The sequence below is a fragment of the Mauremys reevesii genome, linkage group 2 (genome assembly GCF_016161935.1).
Source record: "Mauremys reevesii isolate NIE-2019 linkage group 2, ASM1616193v1, whole genome shotgun sequence".
Lineage (NCBI taxonomy): Eukaryota > Metazoa > Chordata > Testudines > Geoemydidae > Mauremys > Mauremys reevesii.
This window is the reverse complement of record NC_052624.1, coordinates 99,981,229-99,994,283: the sequence shown is the minus strand read 5'-3', so window position 1 is coordinate 99,994,283 and position 13,055 is coordinate 99,981,229.

Here is a 13,055-nt window from a genome sequence, read left to right as displayed (position 1 = left end):
TCCCCCCCCTGCCAAAAAACCCAAAGGTTCACATAAGCATGCCTAACTCAATCAGACCTTATCTTTCTCCATTTGGATTTCAGGCGCCCCCTGAATTTTTCTCCCATTCTCGTACAGGGATCTAATGTTGTGTTCCTTCCTTCTGCTGGAAATCAGGCCACTGTTCTCAAGTGTCCCACCTCCATAAACTCATGATGAATGTAAGGCAACAGCCTCAGGCCATCCTGGATTCTGACTGACTGGTTCCAAAGGAACTCAACAATTCATGAAAACCTGCTCTGTTCCTGCTATTGAAAGGATAGTAATAATAGTCCTTTAGGGACCATTACACACAGGATCAGAATGGTTCAGTAAGTGCAGTCCTTTTCATCCAAGAGTAGAACCACACTTTAATATGCAGCTGTCTGATGAAGTACCTTTGCTATATTTTATATAGTAACTGTAATTTTTACCTCTTCTGATACCATTTTGTCTTTTCGCTTTTCAGAGCCAGGGACAGTGTGCATCAGGCATAAACTTCAAGGTAATGAACATTAAAACTGATCGCATGTTTTTGTCACTTTTGTACAGACTTCTCTACACATATTATTAAACACTATGATGTATGAAAGGCATTAACATTGTAACCTTCATACTCCCTCTTCCCTTCCCACCATGTTGCTTTCCCCCTCACTTCATGTGTCTTACATTTACTTTTATCTCTTTGGAACATGGAATGTCATTCTTATGTGCATGCAAAGTGCCCAGAACACTTCTGGGAATCAGAACTATATACTACTAATAATAAATACACAGGGCTTTGGCTTAATGCTTTGCCTTACTATGATTTGAAAAGCATTGACTTCCCAAGATGAGTACTCTCCTGAAGTGTGTACCTTATAACCTCACAGAAGATGCTACTGAACATGTGCAATTTTCAAATCCTCTTAACTCTATTAAGTAAAGCCTAATTTCTTTTGAACATAAGCAAGCATGCTGGAGGCTTTTCTGTGCTGATTTCTAAGTCCAACCATTGTTTGCAGTAGTCTGGGCAAGAGAAGAATGGTGAGAATTTTCTAAAAATAATGTTATAGGTGTTGGAGTTTTGTGTTTGTTTCTTTTTCTTAGAAAAATCTCTTAACTCAAAAATGGCAAAGGAGTTTTTCTTGAAATTTCCCAATACAAATAATTTCATTTTTGAATAAGGGTCCAAGCTTAGAAACTTACATCCACACCAAATGAATTTCAGAAAATTGTGAGTGACTGAAAGCAAAAGGTATAGTGTTTTGCAACCTTTACTAAGTATTAGTGTTTGTAGGTGAAGGATATCATCTGACATAGTAGAAAGAGAATAGAGTTTTATGCAGTAATGTCTGAAGGAGACATTTATTAAGGAGACATTTGGAGCTTTCATAGAGGAATGTTTATTTCATTAACAGACAGAACAGCAAGAAATTAGGAACAGGTCAAATGCCTGTCTTCCTAAAGGAAAGATTATGAGCTTAAGGTGGTAAGTGTCTGTGTATTGAATAATACTTATATTTCCCCAATTTGGGAATGTTCTGAGTAGAAAGAGGCCAACAACAGTCCCCAGTTTCCAACCACCTCCAGTCATTGGGGAAAGGGAATTTGCGGTGTGGGGGGCGTAAACCCAAACTTTTGGATAGGCGGCTTCATCTGAATAGTTTGGCAAAATCGCTGGTGCTGAATAAACTTACTGCATGTCGCCAGAATTATATGCTGGGAAAAGGGAAAGAAATTTCTCCCCAGACTTGAGTTGACCTCTCTATTTCAAATGTTAAAGCCATGAAACACCATAAATGAGGTGTCGAGGCTGGGGAAAATAAAAAAGATTCAGGACTTCTAGAGACACAAGCAGGAGACCCCGATTCTGTGGGAATGGAGTTGGGAAACAATTATTTTAGAAAAGGATGAGTACACTGCAGGACTTGATCTCTAGTCAGTTTCACTTCCCATCAACAAGAAAAAGAGCCCTTTTAAAATTAATTTAATTGGAGTGAAAAAGTACCTTAAACTTATCTTAATTTTGAGAGGCACCCACAAAATTCCTAAGCAACCTTGGTGCTCCCTCCTCCCTCTCGACAGCCCCACCCCCACTGTTTCTTGCTCTCACATGTTTTGTCTTATATTTATCATAGAGAAGGGAATATTTTTATTTATTTGTGAGGTGCCTAGCACACTTTTGGGATACTGACAAATAATAATAATCCTACAAAGGGGTCCAGGTGGCAATAGATCGGTCCATATCTTGTCTCCTGATAAGAACCGATTCAGAAATGGCAGTATCCATTTACTACTGGAAGCAAGTGGACTCCCTGCTGGGGTGCCCACTTGTGACTGGTGTGGTATAGTAGGTTCTTCTTCTCTAGCACTCCCGGCACCAGCTGCTCTAGCCCTGCAGTGGTCCGCCTCTTCTCATGTTCCAGGCCTCCAGCCAGGCCATGTTTAGTCACACCCCTTTCAGGATAAATAATAAATCCCATAAACTAAGCCAAAATAAACATAGTTCTCCACTCTTACCTGGGCTCACACCACAGATCCTTCACCGGCTTTCTTCAGGGTCACTCTCCCACCCTTGCACAGAGTGATGCCTCCCAGGGCTTTTCCCCTGGAGTCCAGGTCCATACTCCTTCTCCCTCTTGTGTCAGAGTGTTTCAGCATTACTTTTTCTGGGGGACTGGTAGGTAGGGTGACCAGATGTCCCAATTTTATAGGGACAATCTAGATATTTGGGGCTTTTTCCTATATAGGCTCCTATTACCCTCCACCCCCATCCCGATTTTTCACACTTGCTATCTGGTCACCCTAGTGGTAGGGGACCCCAGACCCTTCCTCTCCTCTGGATTCCAGTCCATGGACTCCATGGCAAGCAACTAAGGTCTGCGCCCTCAGACGCCTCCCTGACTCCTTGGACTTCCTCCTAACTTGGCCTTTTCTCAGGCCCTTTCCCACAGCCCCTCCTTGGGCTTACTGTACAGCTGCCTCTCGCTAGGTCTTTCCTCCACACTCTACCAACCACCGAGGGACTGCAGAGTTCATTCCCTCTCTCCATGCAGCCTCCTTCTCATCTGGGATTCCTCCCTTTTTGGTCATCATTCACCTCCTCCCCCACCTGGTCTTCAGTTTCATTTGGGCCTGGCCCACCCTCCAGGTATTAAACTGATAAGAACAAATAGTAGATAATGTTTTCACCCCTAATTACTCTGTCTCCAGTTAACTCTTTCATTACCTGTGTAGGGTACATACCTCATCACATTAATAAAAATATATTGAACAATAATAAACAGGAAGTGTATTTTCTTTAATGCTGGTGTGTTTTTTGAGAGTGTAAGAAATCTCAGAACTCAAGACGTGAAACGCCACTGAGCTCATGCAGGAGGCTATGGAGTGGCACAATGGGATTCCTAAACTCTAAAGCCACAGGTTTTAGTGCGTTTAGCATTTTGGATTCAAAATGTGGTGATAGTAGGATATTGTCCATTCTGAAGGTGGTGTGTCTGAATGAAGTACATGCTACAATTTGTGCATCACATGCACCCCTTTCCAGGGGTACTTTCCCTCCTGTTGTAATACCTCTTCTATAGCATTACCATACGATGGTCCAAACTGTAGGTGAACTCAAAGTGCAGGTAATAATCTGATTTACATAGTTTAACTGAAAGAGTCACATTACCCAGCCCATGGCTTTAAATCACGCAAAGCAGAGAGAAAGTAGGTGATAAAGAAATAAGGCCCTTAACATCTGGCATAAAGCTTTAAAACAATGGCTATTATTCTCTTTGCAAACAACCCACTTGATACAGTAGAGACGAAAACTGGGTCACTTAGGGACAATGAGTGCTCTGAAGTCAGGCAGAACTTTATTCCTTATAGTTAACAAAGAAACATTATTGACCTGCTACGAAGTCAATTGCATCCATTCTTCCTTTACTGGCTGGCAGCTGGAGATGCCAAAGGCATCCTGTTTGCCAGCCCCACACTCCTCTAACATACTAGTAAGGTAGGTTAATCTACTGTTCTGTCCCGGTATGATACCCGGTATGATAATGTAATGACCCTCCTCCATTATCTCAAGGCTACAGGTTGGGATATCCAGGCTCTGAGACAGAGAAGAGAGGATGTGAGTAATTTTATTTATCTTCAGCTACATTTGGCAAAGCACAAGGATAACCTGAACATTCTAGCAGACTTGAGGTCCTGAAAATTGGTGAGTTGTATAAAATAGAACATAAAATTCACCAGTATGCACACACAGCCAAATAGTGGCCATGGGCTGCTAGCACTTCATTTTATATGAGATTTCCAATGTATGAGTTTTCCAATGTGACCAGTTAGTAGGGAGACATTCATTTGTGCTGTAGAGGCAGCAGTTGTGCCACGCTATGAGAGATCCCTAATTCCTAGGAAAGCAACACAGCTAGCAAAAGACAGAGCAGCCTTGGTATTTGGGGAGAAAAAAGTGCTATTTTGCTTCCTCTGTAATAATGTGTAGATCATTTAAATGACCCCCAGCTCAGCTTTGCATAAGGGGCACCAGCCAGTGACTTTTTTAGTTAAAGTACAAGTGATATTAATTGGATCCATTAAGTTCTCTTCCCCAACAGGGAAACAGCATACAGAGAAAGCCTGGCAGGCAGCGGGGAAATATTTATCTGAGGAGGTCCAACATACAGGTGACTGAATTGTCCCAACTTCCACTCTGTAGAAAAGTAATCTTGAAATAGGAAAGTTCTTCTACTGGCAGAATTCACCCTCCCCATTTCTGTCTATCTTTGCTATTCTCATCTTTTAACGTTTGAAACACTCAGTTATTCCATTTAACCTTCCATTGGATTTAGCTTTCACATAACTTTCTCCCCTCTATTAAAAAGTGTGGTTATATGCTGTAGCATCAAATGAAAAGCCATCATTAAAGCCATCCCAGCTCAGATTCTAATAGTTAGCAGGCGGGCAAAATGGCCACTCAGAGGCTTACACAAATTAGACAGAATACTTCAAAGACTGAAAATCTTGGTAAAGCTTTATATATTTGTACTAAAGCTGTGATCTCTAGGCTTTGCCTCCAGCCAACATCCACTCAAAGTGAAATGGGTCTAAAAAAAACCCCTCACAATAAATAGACACCTCATGAGGTATTATAGCCTACTGCTCTTCTCCTTTGTGCTTGGAACAAAGACAGCAGGAAAACTTTGAAAATCTTCCATAGAAAGAAAAAAAAGAGAGGAGGAAAAAAGAAATAGGGGAATTGCTTTCTATTTTTTCCCACGTTTGGTAAGTGGCTTCCTTTCTGCATACATGTCACAAAAGATCTATTTTAAAACACAACATGAGGGGAATGTGACCGCTGTACCAGCAGCAAAGTCTGAAGTACCGTTTCTCCATCTATTTCATGTTAGTCCCCCAAGAGTTGGCTTTTACTTTCCTAAGTCAGTTGCTAGATTATATGCTACTTACAGTGGGCTGTGCGCTTTTCAGAAACCACTATTTCTGGCAAAGTATTCTACAGGTCTGCAAAGCCTTGTGTGAAAAATCCAGGTTTATTTTGCTGCTGACCCTCATGATATTGGATATCAACATAATGGAGTAGAAAGCTTTAAGGGTTGCATGGAAGATGCATGTTGGGTATGGCACAGTTAAGGCTGAGAACGTTCTGGGACACAAAGTTCAACAGACTTTTCACTCATTACCAGTTCTTTTTTGTTGATATGTTTGATGCAAGATCCTTTCTAATTCTAACAAGATGCATGCAGATTTTTAAGATCATGCTTGGCATTTATACAACTAAAACTTCAAAACATTTTACAAACAATAGATTTTCCCCCAGATACCAAAAAGTCTCTCTATGAGAGGGGTATCTTCATTCGACACATAGGGAAACGAAGTCTCAGAGAGTTTTACAGTCACATATGCCAAAGCCAGATAGAAAGAATGGGGCAGGGCTGGTAATAAAAAAAAGACAGCTCTTGACATCCCCAAGAGGCACTATTGAGAAACCAGTCTCCTGTTTAAACATAAGATCATTCTTCTTCTCTTTGGGAATATCTCATTTACCATGCTACTGTATTATGGGTTTGAGTCCCCTCTAGCCTACACCTGGTAGTGATTTACCTCTGATCATGGTGGCTGTGATGTGCTCCCATTTTGACCTGCTGGAGTTTTACACCTATTTTACATGCCCACCACTTGGATCTCAAAATACTATATTTTGTGGACCTCTAATGAGCCTCAGACCAGTTTGTGAACCAGTTTGAGAATCCATGTATAAGGTGATAAGATGAGAGGGAAAAGTCAGCATGAGATCACGAATGTGGAGGGTGTGGGGGGGAAGAGGAGAAAAAATATAGTAATGGTGTGATGACTCAAGAAATACCTTTAAGAGATAAGCAAAAAAAAGTTAAAATAAATTAACTACTGACTACAACCTTTAGCCCAAATTCAAACTGAACTCAAACTAAATCTTTTCTGAATTTTGGAAATATTTAAATAATTTAACTTTTTGAGAGTAGGAATTCAAAAAGAGCTATTGGGTGTTCAGCACTTTTGACAATCAGACTACTTACCATATTTAGGTGCTTTCTATATGGATTTAGGAGACAAACTTTAGCACCTATTCTTGAAAATCTCAGGGCTTGTCTACACAGTTCGTGGCAAGCTGGAATCCAAATCTACCCTGCACATGGACCCTGCTGACATGCATTCCAGTTTGTTAATGTACTTAGATCTAGTCTCCTTTGAAACAGACTAATCAAAGCACATCACCAATCTGTTAGAATCATAGAATATAAGGATTATAAGGGCCATCAGCAGGTCATCTAGTCCAACCGCTTGCTCAAAGCAGGACCAATCCCCAACTAAAATCATCCCAGCCAGGGCTTTGTCAAGCCTGACCTTAAAAACCTCTAAAGAAGGAGATTCCACCACCTCCCTAGGTAACCCATTCCAGTTCTTCACCACCCTCCTAGTGAAAAAGTTTTTCCTAATATCCAACCTAAACCTCCCCCACTGCAACTTGAGACCATTACTCCTTGTTCTGTCATCTGCTACCACTGAGAACAGTCTAGATCCATCCTCTTTGGAACCCCCTTTCAGGTAGCTGAAAGCAGCTATCAAATCCCCCCTCATTCTTTTCTTCTGCCGACTAAATAATCCCAGTTCCCTCAGCCTCTTCTCATAAATCATGCGCTCCAGCCGCCTAATCATTTTTGTTGCCCTCCACTGGACTCTTTCCAATTTTTCCACATCCTTCTTGTAGTGTGGGGCCCAGAACTGGACACAGTATTCCAGATGAGGCCTCACCAATGTCGAATAGAGGGGAATGATCATGTCCCTCGATCTGCTGGCAATGTCCTTATTATTGTACGTTATCAGGGTCCACATGAACAGTTAGTCCTCAGTAGGGGAGTATCAGCTTGAGGCAAATTAAATGTCTCTGTAGACAAGCCCTTATATTTCATTTGTGCATCCCTCTGAATTTCCTTGAACCATCCAGGAATGGAAAGTGACAAAATACCATGGGAAAGTCTGTGTGTGACATTTTCAAAACTACGTCTGAAGACTCAAGAGATGCCTACAGTTCTCCAAATGTGAAGCGTCCAAAACAAACCTCCAAAACTTTCTAAGGTCCTCTTGGTATGAACATGAGTTTTGCACAGCTGTCTCAGTTTCTGCCCATGATTCCATTTGCCATACATGAATGCTGGATTTACTGACTGCAGGCAAGGGAAAAACAAAAACAACACAACACATTGCTCCAAATTCAGCCTTGAGGCAATTCCACTGAAGGCAGAGCAGAATTTGACTCGTCGCCTTGGTCTCACTTTGCAATTGTCTCAAAATTACACATAGCATACTGTTGTGGAACTTACCTATAAACTCAAATTATTTTTCATTGTCTAAAAATGTACTTTTTGCTCCATGTGCCCTACATCATGGAAATGAAATATTAAATTGCCACTTAAGGAGAAAAATAACAACTAGCCTGGATAATGAGGAAAGACAAATGTAAAGGGGAAAAGGTAAGAGACAATGAAATTGTGTATGAAACAAAAACAAAGTGATAAAAGGAGGAAACAGATTAGTGAAAAATGTATGATTAGCTCCCAGAAGCTGGGTTACCCAATGCCCTGCTTTGTTGTTAAGTGAGGTAAGTTTTATATGGAATTGCTGATATTGCAATGATACAACTGAAGGTTCACTCTATAGGTATGTCTAAAAATTGGAAATGCACAAGCAAATGGATGTTCGGGCAGGCAAATGTAAAATTCATTCTGCATCAAATGTGCTGAACCATAAGTGGGTTGGCAGTTTACAAACCCCTTAAAACACAAGTTGAGAGTGGGTGTACCTGCATTTTTGGAATATCCCATAAGAACAGAACATCAGCTGCAAACATATGAGCACAGTTCCTGATGAATTACAAGAATCACACCGACTAAGAAATTACAAGGTTGATTTAATTTGGTGATTGTAGGGCATAAAAAAACAGAATATCTTGAGGCACAAAAACAGTTTTAACAGAATTTTTCTTACACTCTTTATTGAGTCTGTCTCTTTGGCCTCATCTCCTATTTCTCCTAATTATCCCTTTGTGCACCACACTACTGCTTTTCTATCCTTCTCACTCTCATCTCTGTCTTCTATGCTGCACCATGCACCTGGAGTGGCTTCTCTGGATATGTCGACAATTAGAGACATGTGGCTGGTCTGTGCCATCTGACTTGGGCTCATGGGGCTCAGGCTGTGAGGCTGTTTAACTGCAGTGTAGAATTCTGGAATCAGGCCGCAGCCTGAACTCTGGGACCCACCCACCCTGCAGGGTCCCACAGCCTCGGCTCCTGCCCATGCCTGGACATCTACCCTGCAATTAAACAGCCCCGCAATCCGAGTCCCATAAGCCTGAGTCAACTATGTATGGGCCAGCTGCAAGTTTTAATTTCAGTTTAGACATGTCCTTAATGTTAGCATATATTCCAGAACAATCTTTGGATTTGATCTTGCTGAAATGTATCTTGAAAGGGCTTTCAGTTCATCACCTAAATCACTCACATCAATATTGTGCATGTCATCATGTGTCAACACTGTCTCTAGTGCCCTGCATTGCTGGTGTAGGTCTTCTTCAAGGTATAGTGAGGAGTCTGGGAATATCCTACAACATCCCAAAGATACTGCTGTGTTCCTTGAGCTGCACGAAATGTTCTTCAACTGACTGTATTGCGCAATCTAGCACCTGGTTAAAGAATTCAACTTTGAATTGTTTTGAGGGTCTGTAGCGGGGTGGTCATCCACTCCTGCCCTGAAGGGCTTAAAACAGCCCTGGGAGAGGGCTGTGGCAGGGAAAGCAGCTAATAGGCTGATTGGGGAAGCAGCTGCAGCTGGGCTACATCCCAGTCAGGCCTCATCTGGCCCTATATAAGAGGCTGGGAGCCAGGAGCTCAGCAGTTTTTTTCTCTCTAGCTGTAGAGGGAGACGGACCTGGCTGCAGGGAGCTGGACACAGAGTACCTGAGTGGAGCAGGGCTGGGGAAAGGCAGAGGAGCTGGGGAGGCTCCAGCCTGGAAAGCCCCAAGCTGTGGCCTAGCAGAAGGCCAACGGGTACTGGGGATTGCAGAGGGCAGCCCAGGGGTAGGCAGAGGCAGCAGGTCCAAACCCTCCTTGCCAGTGATGAGTGGATTATACTGAAGTCTGCTCCAGGGAATGGGAGCTAGTTGGTGACTGGTTGTAGCCCATGACTGAGGCAAGGTGAGGATAGAGGATTGGGGGTTCCCCTGGGTGGGGAGACCCTGAGACTGCAGGGGTATTGCCAGGACGCAGCACCCAAAGATAATGGGGCACCGGAGTCCAGGGAGGCCAAGCGGCAGTGGGACACCGGCCTGCAGTGGGCGCTCCAAGGCTGGAGAGCTAATTCCCTGAGACGACCAGCAGGGGCGACCCACTACAGGATCACTTATGGGATTATCCTGTGCCTCATAATCAAAATATTGTCTTTTTCGGTGACTCTTGTATTCTTGAATGGGTGGGAAAATAGCTTCCGTGTGAAGTTCCTCTGCCAACTTCTGTGCACTCTTCAGAACGTTTTGAAATCCCTCATCTGACTGGTAAGACTGTAGGTATGATTTTGCTTTGTCCAGTTGTTCCATTGCTCCAGATATATCAAGGTCAACACATTGGAATCTCTTGCTTACAACATTTATTTCAAACAGTATGTCATGTCACAGCACTAAGCCACACAGAAATTTGAAGTCATGTATGTTTCTGGTGATTCCATTTCCTTCTGCCACTGTTTTCCCACAAACAGTTCCTGTCATAGCATTATCCTCCATAATGGCAACTATGGCATCATCTATCTTCCCAATTTGGTGTTTGATAGGCTTTATTGCCTCCACTCGACTTTCCAATCGTGTGGCACTCAGCAGTTTCAGTGTCAGAGAGGATGTTCCCAGATGTTGCTTCAAAATTTGCCATTGATGAGTTGATGCAGAGAAAAATACATAGATGTTTTGAATGACATTAAAAAATTCAGCCTCACTAGAAGCTGATGCTGCATCACTGACCACCAAGTTCAATGAATGTCTGCACTCCTCTGTTCTTTCCTGTCATGTTGGCACCATTATCGAAGCTCTGACCTCTCATGTCAGCTATCGCAATTCCCATATCTTCCAGCTTTTTAAGAAGCACATTTGTCATACCAGCTCCTGTATTATCATCAATGTCAATACATTCTAGAAAATGCTCTCTGACAGTCACCATTGCAGGGACATTTTCACTAGGTTCTGTTGTTGTTACAAAACGTACCATTAAAGTCATTTGTTCCGTATGGCTGATGTCAGGTGTGCAATCCAGAATAATAGAGTAATATCTTGCTGACTTCAGATCTACCACAATCTTCTGTTTGACTTTTGTTGCCAGTAACTGTATGATCTCATTTTGAATTGTTTTTCCAAGGTAATGGAGTGTGTACATTTGTTGGGTGGTGTCTCTTAGATGCTCCTGGAGTACAGCATCAAACTCAGCCATCAGGTCCACAATTTTAATGAAGTTCCCATTGTTTGGCAAATACAGCTGATCTGACGTGCCATGCCGTGCTAGGTTTTGGGTAGCAAGCATTCTCACAATGGCAATGAGCCTTTTCAGAATCTTTTCTTGATGCTGATCATCTATGGTGGCCTTTAACCTTAGTCTCATCTCAAGCTCTTTCCTCCTATGGAATGCTCTCTGGTGACTTGCTGCCTTCTCATGGCATGACAGATTTCTAGCCATCTTTTTCCAGTCCTTTGTTCCTGTAGAACCCAATGTGGCTGGAACATCAGACTGGAAGAGTTTTCAACAAAAACAGTATGCAGCATTCTGGGTTTTTGAGTACATAAGACATGGCCTCTCTATTTATCACCATTGGGGATTTCACGCCAGTAATGTGTTGGGTGGAAACCTCTATTTTCATTGTCTTTGGGGAACATGAAGTTTGTCCATTGCTGTGGCCCATGCAGTACAAGGAAGTCCCTCAGCCTCAAGTGGGTCCACAGTCCAACTCCTGGATCATCTAGACTTAAGGAACTAAACTCAGCAGCAGCTGTTTCTTGCACCTCCACCACACCTTTCTTCAGGAATGTGCATGGTTACATCCATTTGAGATGGAGATATGGATGCTGCAGTAGCTGCCAGGTCACCTGCACTCTGACTAACTGGAAGATCAGGCATCTCCTCACCACTCACATCCTCACTGGGGCTGGAAGGCTCACCGTGAACATTTGAGTCTATGTATGTCAGGAGAACTCCTTTCTGCTTAGATAGAAAAGCTTTCTTTCTTTTTCTGAATGCTGCCCCAGAGGGGCGTTTTCTTACTTCACTCATGACTGCTGTTCTGTGCCAGCTATAGCGGCTCTCAACACTCAATTGATGGGCACAAATAAGCAGGCTGGTAGCAGGGCCTGAGTGAGGGAAGATACCAGCATCTTAAGGGCCTAACTGGCTCCTACTACTTCAGCTGACTGCCTGTTCTCCTCAAGTGGGTTCAGGGAAGCAGCAGGAAACAGGAAGCTCCCTGAGAAGCTGATGTTAATCAGCTCAGACTCCTGGGGGTGCTTGAGAGGTACATAAGAGGCTCCTCCTCCTCTCTCTCCATGCAACTCCTGCCTGTTGTCTCTTGTGTCCTCCTTTCTCCAGCACAGCACTCCACTATCTCTGTGCATCTAGAGCAGAGAGAATACATATGCACCAGCAGCAGACACTCTGGGTCCTAGTAGTGCCCCCCCTCCCCCCACAGTCTGGCACCTGAGGCAGCCACCTCAGTCGCCTCATGGTGAGGCCAGCCCTACATGTTCTCCTTCAATTCTCTCCTCAGTGAACAATTTGTGCAAGGCCCATCAATGCTAATTCCAATATTGAAAGCTCTAACTGTAGAACACGGCTTTCATGCTTATAGATTTGAACTTTATTTGACCCAAGTAAGCAGTGTAAAGGGTATTTGGATCAATAAGTTCCTATAAAATAGTAACAGGCATAAACAGCAGTCCTAGTCACAAATCAATCTGAGAACAGTCCGAAGATTCTAATATACATGGTTAAATTAACTTATTTTGTCGGTCCATTCATTCTTCCCTTCCCCATTCTGATTTGCTTTTCAAATCCTGCTGTTCTCTGAAGAATCAGAGGAAGTTTGCCCTCAACCTCTCCTACTCCCCTCTTCTCACTTTAGTACCTATAATTTATTTATTGTTTAACTGAGGATGGTACTAATCACAGCTAGGTAAATAATGCCACAAATAAATCACACATTTATTTGTATCCAAAATGCAATTTAGTTCTGCCATATTTGAGACGGGAGCTGTGTGTGAGGGAGGAGATGGGGGAATCATCAATCAGATATATGAAAAACGTCACCAAATGCACTGAAGAAGTTGTGGGTAACATGTCTGCCCTGCTCTAGTGCTATTGATCCCATTTCAATACCACACATTACTCTGGTTTGAAGAATCTTAGTCTCAGTTCTGAAGTGGGTGTGGGATAAGCCACACACATGTGAGTCTCAGACATCAGAACCAGCCAGAACTTAGAGTGTGC